Below are 12,228 nucleotides of genomic sequence, written 5' to 3'. Positions count from 1 at the left end.
ATTATTCTTCTTATTCAGCTGTACTCCTTTTCTTGTTAACTACCCTCTCTGCATCTCCCATGCCTCAACTCTCTTGAGTCTCTGGTGACTACAGTCCTATTTACTTCTATGAGATTAACCTTTGACTTCCACATCTTAGTAAGAACATATGGTAATTTTTAACATAGTCATTTTCATTATTAAGTAATACACATAATTATATGCACTATATTTTTATATGATTGCCAGTCATGGTCAACTTGTTTATACCAGTATAACCACAAACTTTTAAGTAAAGCGTTGCATTATGGCATTGCAATAGTTGTGATTACATAGAAGATAGGAGTTTTTCAGCTCCACTATAAGCTTATGGAACCATGTTATATATGTAGTCTATCATAGACAAAAATGTCATTATGTGGGCCATACTGTTTTCCATGAAGGCTGTACTAATTTACATCCCAACAGCAGTGTACTAGTTCCCCTTTCTCCACTTCCTCACCAGCATTTGTTATTTCTAAGTCAATGTAGCATTCAATGACAGAAAATAGTTGATGAGCAATTGCTGTTGTTAGATATTAAGTCTTTATAATAAATTAGTTTCCCCAAACGGAGTAGAAGATGGACAGTCACATGGGTAAGAAAAAGGGGCAAACATGTATAACTTTAGTGAATGAATTGGGGGTAGTATCAAGTATGAATTACAGATTGTAGATTCAGGCTGATTTTTCCTTCTCCCACTGACAAGGACTAGATTTTCTGGAATTCAACTGTGCTACTTTTGATCTCTCTTTTTCAGTCTCCTGTCTCCTCCTCTTCCTCTTTTTTCCCCCATCTTTCTCCCTCCTCCTGATCTTCCTGCTACTTCTTCTGTTTTTTCTCCTTCTCATATTCCCCATTACCTTTTATCCCTCTTCCCTCACCCTAGTCTCCTTCTTTCTTCCTAAATAGACCCCCTTCTACTTCATGTGCTTCTCTTTAAAAAAAAATCTAGATTCCACATAAATAAGTGAATATTCTTTAGATCTGCAATGTATTAAACTAAACAAAAAGGTCAAACTTATGCACAGCATTGAAGTAATGTCCTCAAAACCAAAACATTGCTCTTTTAGGTGAAAGTGAAAGTAATTTAAAAAGATGTTTTATAGCAAGCTTAGATAGCAGTATATGACTCTTAGATCTTGGAGATGCAAACTCTATAAGTAATGGAGAAAAAGATCTTTGAGAGTGAGAAAGCTCTGGTCTTATGATAGAAGAACTGTATATGCCTCTTTTCTGCTATTTTATTCTTAGAAGCTGTACATTTCCATATGTCACTTATCTCTCTGAACCTCAGTTTTCTGTGAAATTGAGTATGAGGTCCATGATGCATATCTCTAGTTGTTGTGAAGACTCAAAAGTATTAATGGAGGTGAAAATATGGTCTTAATGTAGAGGACTATTATTATGATAATTGTGTTTTTTATAATGAGTACAAGATTTTCCAGGTTCTCCAGAGAACTATTTCCACTGGATGCACTGAGTCTCAGTGAGAAATATAACTATTCTTCTTAGCCACAGAACCATAGAGGAAGTTGGAATCAGTATATGGGGATCCAATTCTTTGTTGGCTCCCTATTTATCCACCTGCCTGTTTATACTGTGTTTTGAGTTTCCTAAGGACTGATATTGTATACATGCCTATGAGTGCAGATACAATTGTAACTGCTCAATCTGTTTTGCAAATGAGTTCTTTTAACTTGGGGCACACCCTAGTTTTCTGTGAATGAGCCAATATATTAACTGCATACTCATTTTCCCAGGGTAATTGTTCTTTATCATTTCAACAAAATTTGTTTGACAAACACTGCAATTAGCTTCTTGAGTCTTGGATTAATAGTCTCATTGTTCTGGTGTAGATGTTCAGGAAGAACTGCTTTAGCCGGTCTTCTGTCAGCCTGTGATTGGCTGCCCTGGTGCTGCTAAGGGCAGGATACAGATAGACTAGTACAGCTTGGTTTTCATAGGTTCGAAATTACCCTTTTCTGTTGAAGTCTCAGATTCTACCTTATCTCACTGGGAGAAAGGAGAAATGGAGGTCTAATCCTTCAAACACCCAACACTGTGCTTTAGCAATCAAAGAGAGGGGAAGGGTTAGAGAAAAGAAGGGGATTTTTCTAGCATCCAAAGGGCAGGAAATTTTGTTTTGTTTACCACTCTAGGATAGGAGTGGGTCTTCATCAAGTATTTGTTAAATAAGTAATGTATGAACTTAATTTAAGGTCTGCCAGTGACCTTTAGCTAGTCTCTCAGGTGTGGTATTTCTTTGGCTAAGTAGACTGCTTGAAAGCTCCCAGACTACCTAGGGGAGTAGGCTAAAGACTCTCAGATCAGCTTCTCTATCCAAAGTTGGTGCAGAAAACCTATACTTAGCATCACACTAAACAAGGATAAAGTGAAACCATTTCTTTTAAAGTCAGGAGCAAGACAAGGGTGTACACTTTCTCCACTTTTATTCAATATAGTTTTGGAATTCCTAGTAAGAGCAACATAAGGAGGAACAAATAAAAGGAATTCAAGTAAGAGAGAAAGAAGTCAAATTATCTATATTTGCAGATGATCTGATTTTATACCTAAAAGATCCTAAAAATGCCACCCAAAAACCTCTTAGACCTCATAAACACATACAGCAAAGCAGCAGGGCACAAAATTCATACACAAAAATCAGTAGCATTTCTATACACCAACAGATTGAGAAAGAAATCAACAAAAGAATACCATTCACAATAACACCAAAAATTTAAAATAACTAGGAAGACATTTAATGAAAGAAGTGAAAGACCTATACAACAAAAACAATAAATCACTGAAGAAAGAATTTGAAGAAGACTTTAGGAGATGGGAAGTACATCCCATGCTCGTGGATTTGCAGACTCAATATTGAAAAAACTGTTATAGTACCAAAATTACTCTACAAGTTTGATGTAATTTTGTTCAAAATTCCAATGACATTCTTCACAGAAATTGAAAAATCAACCCTAAAGTTCATATGGAAGCACAAAAGATTTTGAATAACCAAGATAATACTGAGCAAAAGGAGCAACACTGGAAGTATCACATTACCTGACTTTAAACTATACTACAGAGCCATGGCAAAAAAACAGCATGATACTGGCACAAAAATAAACACAAAGACCAATGGAACAGAATAGAAGACCCGGAACAGAACTTGTTGTGGAATAGAACTCCACAACAAGTATAACCATTTGATTTTTGACAAAGGACCCCAAAACATATGTTTGGGGAAGGACCGCCTCTTTGACAAATAGTGCTGGGAAAACTAGATATCTCAATGTAGATGACTGAAACTAGACCCCTGTCTTTTACCCTGTGAAAGTGGGATCAAGATCTTAATGTAAAGCCTAACCTTTGAAACTACTACAGGAAAAATAAGGGAAAACACTGAGACATATAGGCACAGGCATTAACTTCCTAAATAAATCTCCAATAGCTCAACAATTAAGATAAGGGATTCACAAATCAGAATACATGAAACCAAAAATCTTCTGCACAGCAAAGGAAACTGTCACCAAGCTGAAGAGGCAGTCAACAGAATGGAAGAAAATCTTTGCCAGCTATATATCTGATAAAGGATTAATAACCAGAATTTATAGGGAGCTTAAAAACTAAACTTCCAAAGAATCAATGACCAATGGAAAAAAATGGGCAAATGAACCTAACAGAATTTTTTCAAAGGAGGAAGTACAAATGGCCAATAAAAATATGAAGAAATGCTCAACATTTTGACTAGAAAGGAAATGCAAATCAAAACCACATTAAGACTTTACCTCACTTTAGGCAGTATGGCTGTCATCAAGAAAACAAGCAGCAAATGTGAGGACATGAGGACATCAGCTGTAGGAACTCTAATACACTGCTGGTGGGAATGTAAGTTAGTACAAGCACTATGGAACGTAGTATGGAGATTTCTCAAAAAACTAAAAACAGAACTACCATATGATCCAAGTCAGGATACAATAAAGACACTTCTCCCCCCGCCCCCGCCGCCATGTTTATTATAGTGCTATTTACAATAGCCCAACTATGGAAATATCCCAGATGCCCTACAACTGATGAATGGATTAAAAAACTGCAGTAAATCTCTATGAAATATATAAAGAATGTTGAATGAAATTATATTGCTTGCAGGTAAGTGGATCATCCTATTGAGTGAAAGTAAGCCAGGTGCAGAAAGACAAAGGTTGCACGTGTTTTATTTTCATATGTGGAAGATAAATCCAAAAGCTAAATATATACACAAGCATGGACACAGTCATTATATATATATCATATGCACAAACAGGAATAGTGGGATTTACTGAGGGGACTGGGGGAGGAGGGAGAGGAAAAGAGAAGGAGGGAGATTAAATAATATCTAAACACATTGCATCTGTGCTGGGAGATGGCATAAAGAAACATGTTGAAAGCTGTTGAATGATAGGGAGTGGGGGAAAGGGTAAAGAAAAGTAATAGAGGGGTTTAATCTGTTTAAAGTACACTATATTCACAGATGAAATACCATGATGAAACTCCTTTGTGCAATGAATACACACGTAAAAATGAAGAATAGTAATGTAAAGAGGATCCTGTTAGGGGAGGGGTGGTTATTAGTTGGAGGGGAAGGGCGAATGGAGATGGCAAAGGAGGATGAATATGGTCAATATCCTTGTATGAAAATAGAGCAATGCCTGTTGAAATCATTTTAAGGATGAGTGGGGGCGATGGTGGGGATGAACTTAACCAAGATACATTGTAAGCATAGATGGAAATGTTACAATGAAACCCCCCGTACAACTAACATATGCAAAAATAAAGGTCAAAAATGAAAAGAAAACGTCAGTCTCGTGAATAGATCTCTCATGAACTGTCAATGGGAATGTGAAAGGGTGTAAATAAGTTTGGCTGTTTCTTATGAAGGTAAATATATACTCATCACAAGAATGACCCAGAAATTGCAGGCCTAGGTAGTTGTCCTAGAGAAATGAAATGTATGTTTACACAAAACCCATACACAAAAATTCACAGAGGCTTTATTTATAAGAACCAAGAAGTGGAAACAACCCAGATGTCCTTGAAAAAGTAAACTGAAATAAATGGTGGTACACTCATTCATGCCAAGGGATACTATTCATTGATATCTATCAACAAGAACAAATAACCTGTAGCTACATATAGTGACTTGGATGACTCTTGCTGATTTGTGTGTTTGGTTTTTGTTATTTTGTTTTGTACTTTAAGATTTCTTGACTATTTTTGAAACAAGGCCTTTATATGTAGCCTTGAATTCACAGTCCACCCCCTCACCCTCCTCCGTGCTGGGATTACAAACACATGCCACGGGCCTGGCTTTAAACTCAAGCGTATTATGATAAGTGAAAATTAAAAAAATTAAAGGGTTGTCTACTGTATGACTCCATTTATGTAACATTATTGAAATGGCAAAATTATAGTGATGGAGAACAAAGCAGCAGTTATTAGTGATTGGAGTTTGGGAAGGGCGTGATTGGTAAGGGGTGGCATGAGATAGCTTCTTTGTAGATTTAGAACATTTCTGTTTCTTGATTGTGGTGAAGTTCCTTGAATCTACTCATAAGAGAAAATACCACTGACCTGTATTACAAAAACAAACATAAATAGAAAGAGAAAAAGAGTGCATTTCAATCCTGTTGAAATATAAATAGTGTCAATACCTGGGTAAGTAGTATTATATCATAGTCACTTTTGTGGTTTTGAGTGTATACTATGTTATGTAGCATTACTGGGGGAAGCTCCGCAAAGAATACATGGGGACTTTATAATTTTTGCAACTCTTGTGAGTCAAACTATTTCAGAATAAAAAGTTATTTTAGAAATCAACCTTGTATTTACTTTTAAGCTCCTTCTGCACCACTCAAAGTTTGTAAAAATGGCCCAGGAACTCTGCTGTTGTCCTCTCTCTCCCTATGATTTTGGAATATAAAGGAGAAAGCAGAAGTATGATGTTTCCGTTTATAGTTGTCCTTGGTGAGTTGGCTGTCATTTTCTTTGTTGTAACTTCTGTTCCCTTATATCAGGGTTTATCAACTTCAGCACTACTGGCCTTTTGTATAAAGTAATTCTTTATTGCTGGGGTGGAAGGTGAGAAGCTGTGCAATAGAATATGTAGTAGGGTCCCTGATCTCTTCTCACTAGATGTCAATAGCAAGTTCTGCCTCTCTCCCATCTAGTCATAACATTCAAGTTTTCCAGGTCTTTCCTCTTCACTTATTCTCTGGGAGGCACACTTATCCTGAAGGAGGTTGAGAAGCATTGCCTTTTATGTATTCCATAAAATGTATAGGATACCATTGGTTTGGACTGAATTTGTACACTAGGCCCAACAGACAATACCAAAGTGGAGCATTTGTGCTGAAGGTCCAAGTCACTAAGCCAAAATTAAGTTCTTTATCTGATCTTCTGAGAAGTTAGGATAGCGAGAGATAATAGCCAAATTCCCAAATAGGTCAGTTTTACCTAGCATGATAAGTAAGTCTTCTCTGCATTTAACCTTTATAGGAAAGTAACTTTGAAATGTCCAATCTTGTTTTTTATTTTATCATTTTTACATTCACTCACATGCGTATAAATTATTTGGACCACTTCCTCCCCCTGCCTCTCCCCACTGCCTCCCTCCATCCCGTTCTGCCCTTTTGTTTTCTGATTTTGTTGAAGAGAAAACATAAGGGAAAATAAGAAATACATAGCGTTTTTGCTAGTTTGAGATAAAGATAGCTATATATAGAGATTCCTAGCATGCTTCCATGTGCATGTATATTGCAACCCACATTGGTTTATCTCTACCAAACCTGAGTTCCAATCTGGTTTTTGTTATCAATTTCTGCTCCTGTTAGCCCATTTCTGTCTATAAAATCAATTTCCTATGATCAGGTCATTAGAAAACCCATTCTAACGTGCAGAATGAGGTGTGTTCTGGATTCCAGGTTTGCAAGTAAAAACCAATTAATAATTTTAAATTTGTTGTGATTTTGTCTTTTGGCATGTGCTCATTCTCACATTGGCAGTGTGGATGGTGAGTTTCCTACCGGCTTCACTAAGGAAAGGAAACTCCACAGGTCTCTGGATTCATTGGCTACAGATATAGCTAACTCACAGCTGATGGCAAAATGATGCCTTTATTTTATGCTTGATCTGCAGTAGGCTTGCAGCAGCCAATTTTGTCTCTTCCTATTTACCGAAAGATTTCTAATTGCTCTGTTTTGCCAGGCCATGTTACTTTGTAAGTGAGGTAAAAATAAAAATCTTCCTAAATACAGTGACTATGGAGGAAAATAATAAAGAATGCTTTAATGGTGAAATGGTTTAGTCTTATCCTTTCCAAAAACCTTTTCCAACTTCCACAACTCTTGGAGAGCTCTCCACTTCAACCCCCTCCAGTATCTGTAGTCTATTTCCATTTGTCACTTTCCTTAGCATCTAGCTGAGGTGACATGGATTGTTTATTCTCTGATAAATGCTGTGTAGTATATCAAAAAAACAAAGACCAATAAAATATCAGATGAACTGAAAGAGAATGAAATGAAGTTATCTTAGATTCAATGCTCTCATTTACAAGGTCCCAAACAGAGATTTGGGACTTACTTAATATCAGACTATATCTAGGTTCTACAACCAAGTGTTAGCGACCTCTTAGTAAAAGTACTTCTTGAAAACAAGTATGGTTGATTGGTCGTATAACATGTAGGTAAGATTATTAACTATGCAGCCAGATAGATCTGTGTTCAAATTCTTGTTCCCTCATTAAATTACCTATGTGATATTGAACAAAATTTGTCATCCCTTTGAAGCTCATCTATAAAATGGAAATTATTGTAGGATATAGCTCATAGATCTCTTGGTGTGGATTAACTGAAACCATATATTTGAAATGCTTTCCCCATAGCAAACACTCAATTTTGATTCTCACGTTAGTCATCATTACATTGAGTGTTTTAGAGTATGGAAAACTCTTTCACATTAATTTAATCTTTTCAACCCACATGGGACTTTAGGAACCAGGTGTCCATGACATTTTAAAGATGAGGAAACAGTTAAGAAAGAAGAAGACATTTGTCTATGTCCATACCTCCTGTCAGGTCGAGTCAAGCAAAGGTCTTCTGACACCTACACTCATGCTTCCTGGAGGCTTCCCAACTCCCATGTAAGATTTTTGTCTTCAATGGCTATCCTAGTAGGTGTTGTATTTTTTTCTGTGTTTATGCTCTTTCCCTACCAACACACTTAGCTAAAAATTCTTAGAGGACGACTCTTTATCTCAGGTATCTCATGGGCCACACATACACGGTTTGGAGCTAAACCCATAACTTGTTTTCCATAACTTTTTGATGCAGATGAAATTGTAGCATCCAATGGAGATGTGATGTGAGCTCTGATGTCTAGGTAGCTTATTATCTAGGAAACTTTGCAAAAGTCGGAAACAGAGGCCCAAATGGGGACCAAAGTTCAGGCAAATGGAGTGGGTCAGAAAAACATCACCAGACCAGGTTTTATAATATGCTCTTTGTCACATGGATTCTGGAAAAACAGAGCAAAACAACCATGACAAAAAACCCCAGAGGACTAAAGAGGAAAATATAGGTGCTGCCTGAAGGAAATGTGCTTTTATCATATGATTAATAAAAATGGCATGTTTCTTGTGCTATTGGTATAGCGTAAGCCATAACAACTGTTATTTAATAATGTTTTAACATTAAGTTAAAATTTATGATTATTTCATTATTCTCCAAGGGAATTCTTCAAGGCCTCTGAGGCCTAAGCCATTATTGGAAGAACTGAAAATGAAGGCCTGAATGCCTGGAGCCTTCAAGCACAGTAAGACGGTGGCATGGGAAGAGTAAAAGAGGTCCAGATGCAAAATCATGGTGGTGCCTTAATGGGGTTTTGTTTTATTTGAAGCATAACTGGTCATAAGTTGAGAGGTAGTACATAGTCAAGGGATATAATACAATTTGAAATTTTCAAAGATAATTTATTCTGGATGCTGTGTAGAAAGAGGTTTGAGAAAAATTCAAATGGAGAGACCGTTTGGAAACTCATTTGGTAGTTGAGGTGAGCGCTGATGGTAGGTTGGATGAGAGGAGTGGCTGTAGAAATGGAGAAAGTATGCATTTTGAATTCATCCTTCAAGATTATTCTCTGAAATGGATTTTTTTTAACAAGGGAAAAATAAAGTTGAATTTTAAATAGGCAATTTCTTGGTCCATGTGCCCATGGACTCCCCCGACTTCAGTTAGGGGAAGAGACAAGACTTTCAGATCTACACTCTCAGCCATCCATTACTATACTCATTTTTGGTAATCTGATGAAGAGATGGAGAAAAGAGAGGAAGAAATAGAATTCTTTAACTATTACTAAAACCAAAGTAAACCCTTTAGTCTAAGTACCAAGTATATATATTAAGTAACTCTAAAGTTGAAACTGCAAGGTATGTAGTTGTGCCTCATGCTTTGGTGTGTTCTTTTGGAGGAACATGGCTGGGTTTGGTTTAGAGCCTTCATGGTGGGGACTAGGTAAATGACCAGTGCATTCAGTGAGAAGAGTCTTTTACCAAACTAAGTGGAATTGTCACCTCATGATCAGAATATGAACTCTGTGAAAGCAGCATGCGTTTTCACTTGGGCCTTTCATGGGAAACAAGGTTAGACTAGGATTTCCTCTGCTAATCCTGTGAGATCCATCATGACCTCAAAACCTAGAGCGTGTGATCTCAAAGTTTATTACTGTGCACTAAGGGACAAGCCCAAGTTACAGGCTCTGTGGTATTATGAAAAGAAACACAGATCTTGTTTCTCAAATCAGATTTTATAAACACACTTAAGAGTAGCATGTTTATATTATATTCATATATAGATGGGTTGTTTCAATATTTTTCATTCTCTGACATTTTCTTTCCTTCTTCTGCCTCCCGTAGTTCCCTCAGACAAACTCACATATACAATTTTGTTTTCTCTCTAACTATATATATGTATATTAGTTTATATATAATTTACTGTACTATAAGCTGTTGAATACTAATGGAGCATGGTGACAAAGAAAGAGTAAGTAACAGGAGTGCTAATTTGATTAAAGCATAATTTATGCTGATCAGAATGTACCAAGGCAAAACCCCCTTGGACTATTAATATACACTTTAAAAGATGAAGGGCAGGAGGGTTAAATATTCATATATGAAAATAGAAGAATGAAAGCGATTGAAATTGGTCTAAGAGAGGGTTGAAGAGGGAGAACAACAGAGGGGGTAAATATAACCAAGATTTATTGTAAGCACATAAGCAAATATCATAATGTATCCTCCATGTAGAACTATTGTATGCTAATAAAATTTTTAAAAAGAGTAGCAAATTTATTTGCAATAATGATGATAATGGTGATGACAAAAATAGCAACAATAAATCATTTATTAAGCACTTAAGATATATCAGCACTATTCTTAACACTTGTGTGCATTAGAAAACTTAATCTTCACAATTGTCCTATGAAATAAGTAGGGAAAGTTTTAGTAACTTGCCCAAGTTTACATAGCTCAGATTTGTCAGGGTTGGAACTACCACTTTTTCCCCTATTCTTCCACCTACAGTTACTGTTTCACCTTTTGACTGTGTTTCTGTTGTGTAGAAACTTTATTTTTTACAATGCACTTTTTCTGATCAGCCCCCTCACTCTACACATCCTAAAAATTCCTTTGAATCTGTTAGAGATAGCTGTGAGATTTCCTAAATTTCCCTTTTGTTTCCTTGGTACTAGACACATACATGTATCTTACTAAATTAGTAATATGTGTGTATATGGTTGTCTTTCCACAAGAAGAGCTCCAAGAGAACTAATGGTACACTTTTTTCTTCTTTTTTGTCCCCAAGACCTGGACTAGGTCGCTGATTACTAAATGTGATGAATAATGAAAGAATAAATAAGTTGTCTGGACAGATTAAAAAAAAAATAAGTTAGAAGAACAAAACTGTGAGCAGCCTGAATGAACAGCATGACATTTATGCTCTGAAATGCATATACGTCTTCAAAGAAGTGTTGGTCAAATGTATTGAATTGTCCTTTCATCATGGTTTCCTAATGGAATTGCTGCAACTGATCTTAACGAAACAGCTCCTCTGGAGTGACCACATCCCTGTAATGTAACCTCTTTCCTCCAAGCAATGGTGGCTTGTGTAGGAGAGCTCACCAAACCAAACTGAGCCTGTGAATTTGTTTTGGAAGTGACTATAAACTTGAATAGAGAAGATGTAAATCTAAGAACTATTGGTGGTAGTCACACTTCACTGTTTGGACCAGAAAACCAAAAAGGCTTGCTTGCAATAGGTGTGAAAAGTGAGGAGATTCTATCCACGAGTCCTCTTATGGCTGAGTCCTCTAGTGACTGAGTACAACAGAGTTCATGAGAAAAGGACTCTTTATATCTTGCATACTATTTTATCCCCAATGTAGTGTGTGACACATTCAATAATTATTTTGTTCAATGAATGGACAAGTAATGTATCAAGCAGAAGAAGTAGGTGGACAAAGGAAGGGGTAACTGGACCAATTAATTTGATTTTGGAAATTTTTATCTCAAGTAAGATTATATTTGACTGTCATAATTATTCCATCATTTTAATTTAGGGATTTCTGCTTTAAAAACTACGGCAGGTGTTCATTTGGGTGGACTAGGTAATCATCAGAGTTACCTGGAGAGTTTTTGTAAATGTCACATTCTGAGTTCTAGCCTGTGGAAATTCTAATTCAGTTAGTCTAAACTGGGGTTCAAGAATCTATGGTTTTCAGCCAAGCATGGTGGCTTATGTCTATAATCCCAGCTACTTGGGAGGGGGAGAATGAGAGAATTGAAGTTTGAGGTAGGCAGACCCAATTTCAACAAAAAAAGCCAAGGTGTGGTTACTTATGTCTGTAATCCCAGTTACAATAGAGGATTGCCTTTCAGGCAGGCCTGGGCTAAAAAAGTGAGACCATATCTGAAACATAACTGATGCAATAAAATTGTGTGAGGGAAAGCAAAGGGATGACTGAAGTGGCAAAGTCTCTACATAGCAAGAGTAAGGCCCTGTGTCACAAAACAACCAACAAACAAGTGAAATCCCTGCAATTTTAAAAGTGTTTCTCACATGATTCTGTTCAAGAGTCAAGTTGGTGGAGTCCACAAATCTCTACAGGCTGTGGCTCTCTCTA

Source organism: Castor canadensis, chromosome 1, assembly GCF_047511655.1.
Source record: "Castor canadensis chromosome 1, mCasCan1.hap1v2, whole genome shotgun sequence".
In the NCBI taxonomy this organism is placed as follows: Eukaryota; Metazoa; Chordata; class Mammalia; order Rodentia; family Castoridae; genus Castor; species Castor canadensis.
The sequence above is the reverse complement of the archived record's forward strand: the minus strand, read 5'-3'. Positions refer to the sequence as shown.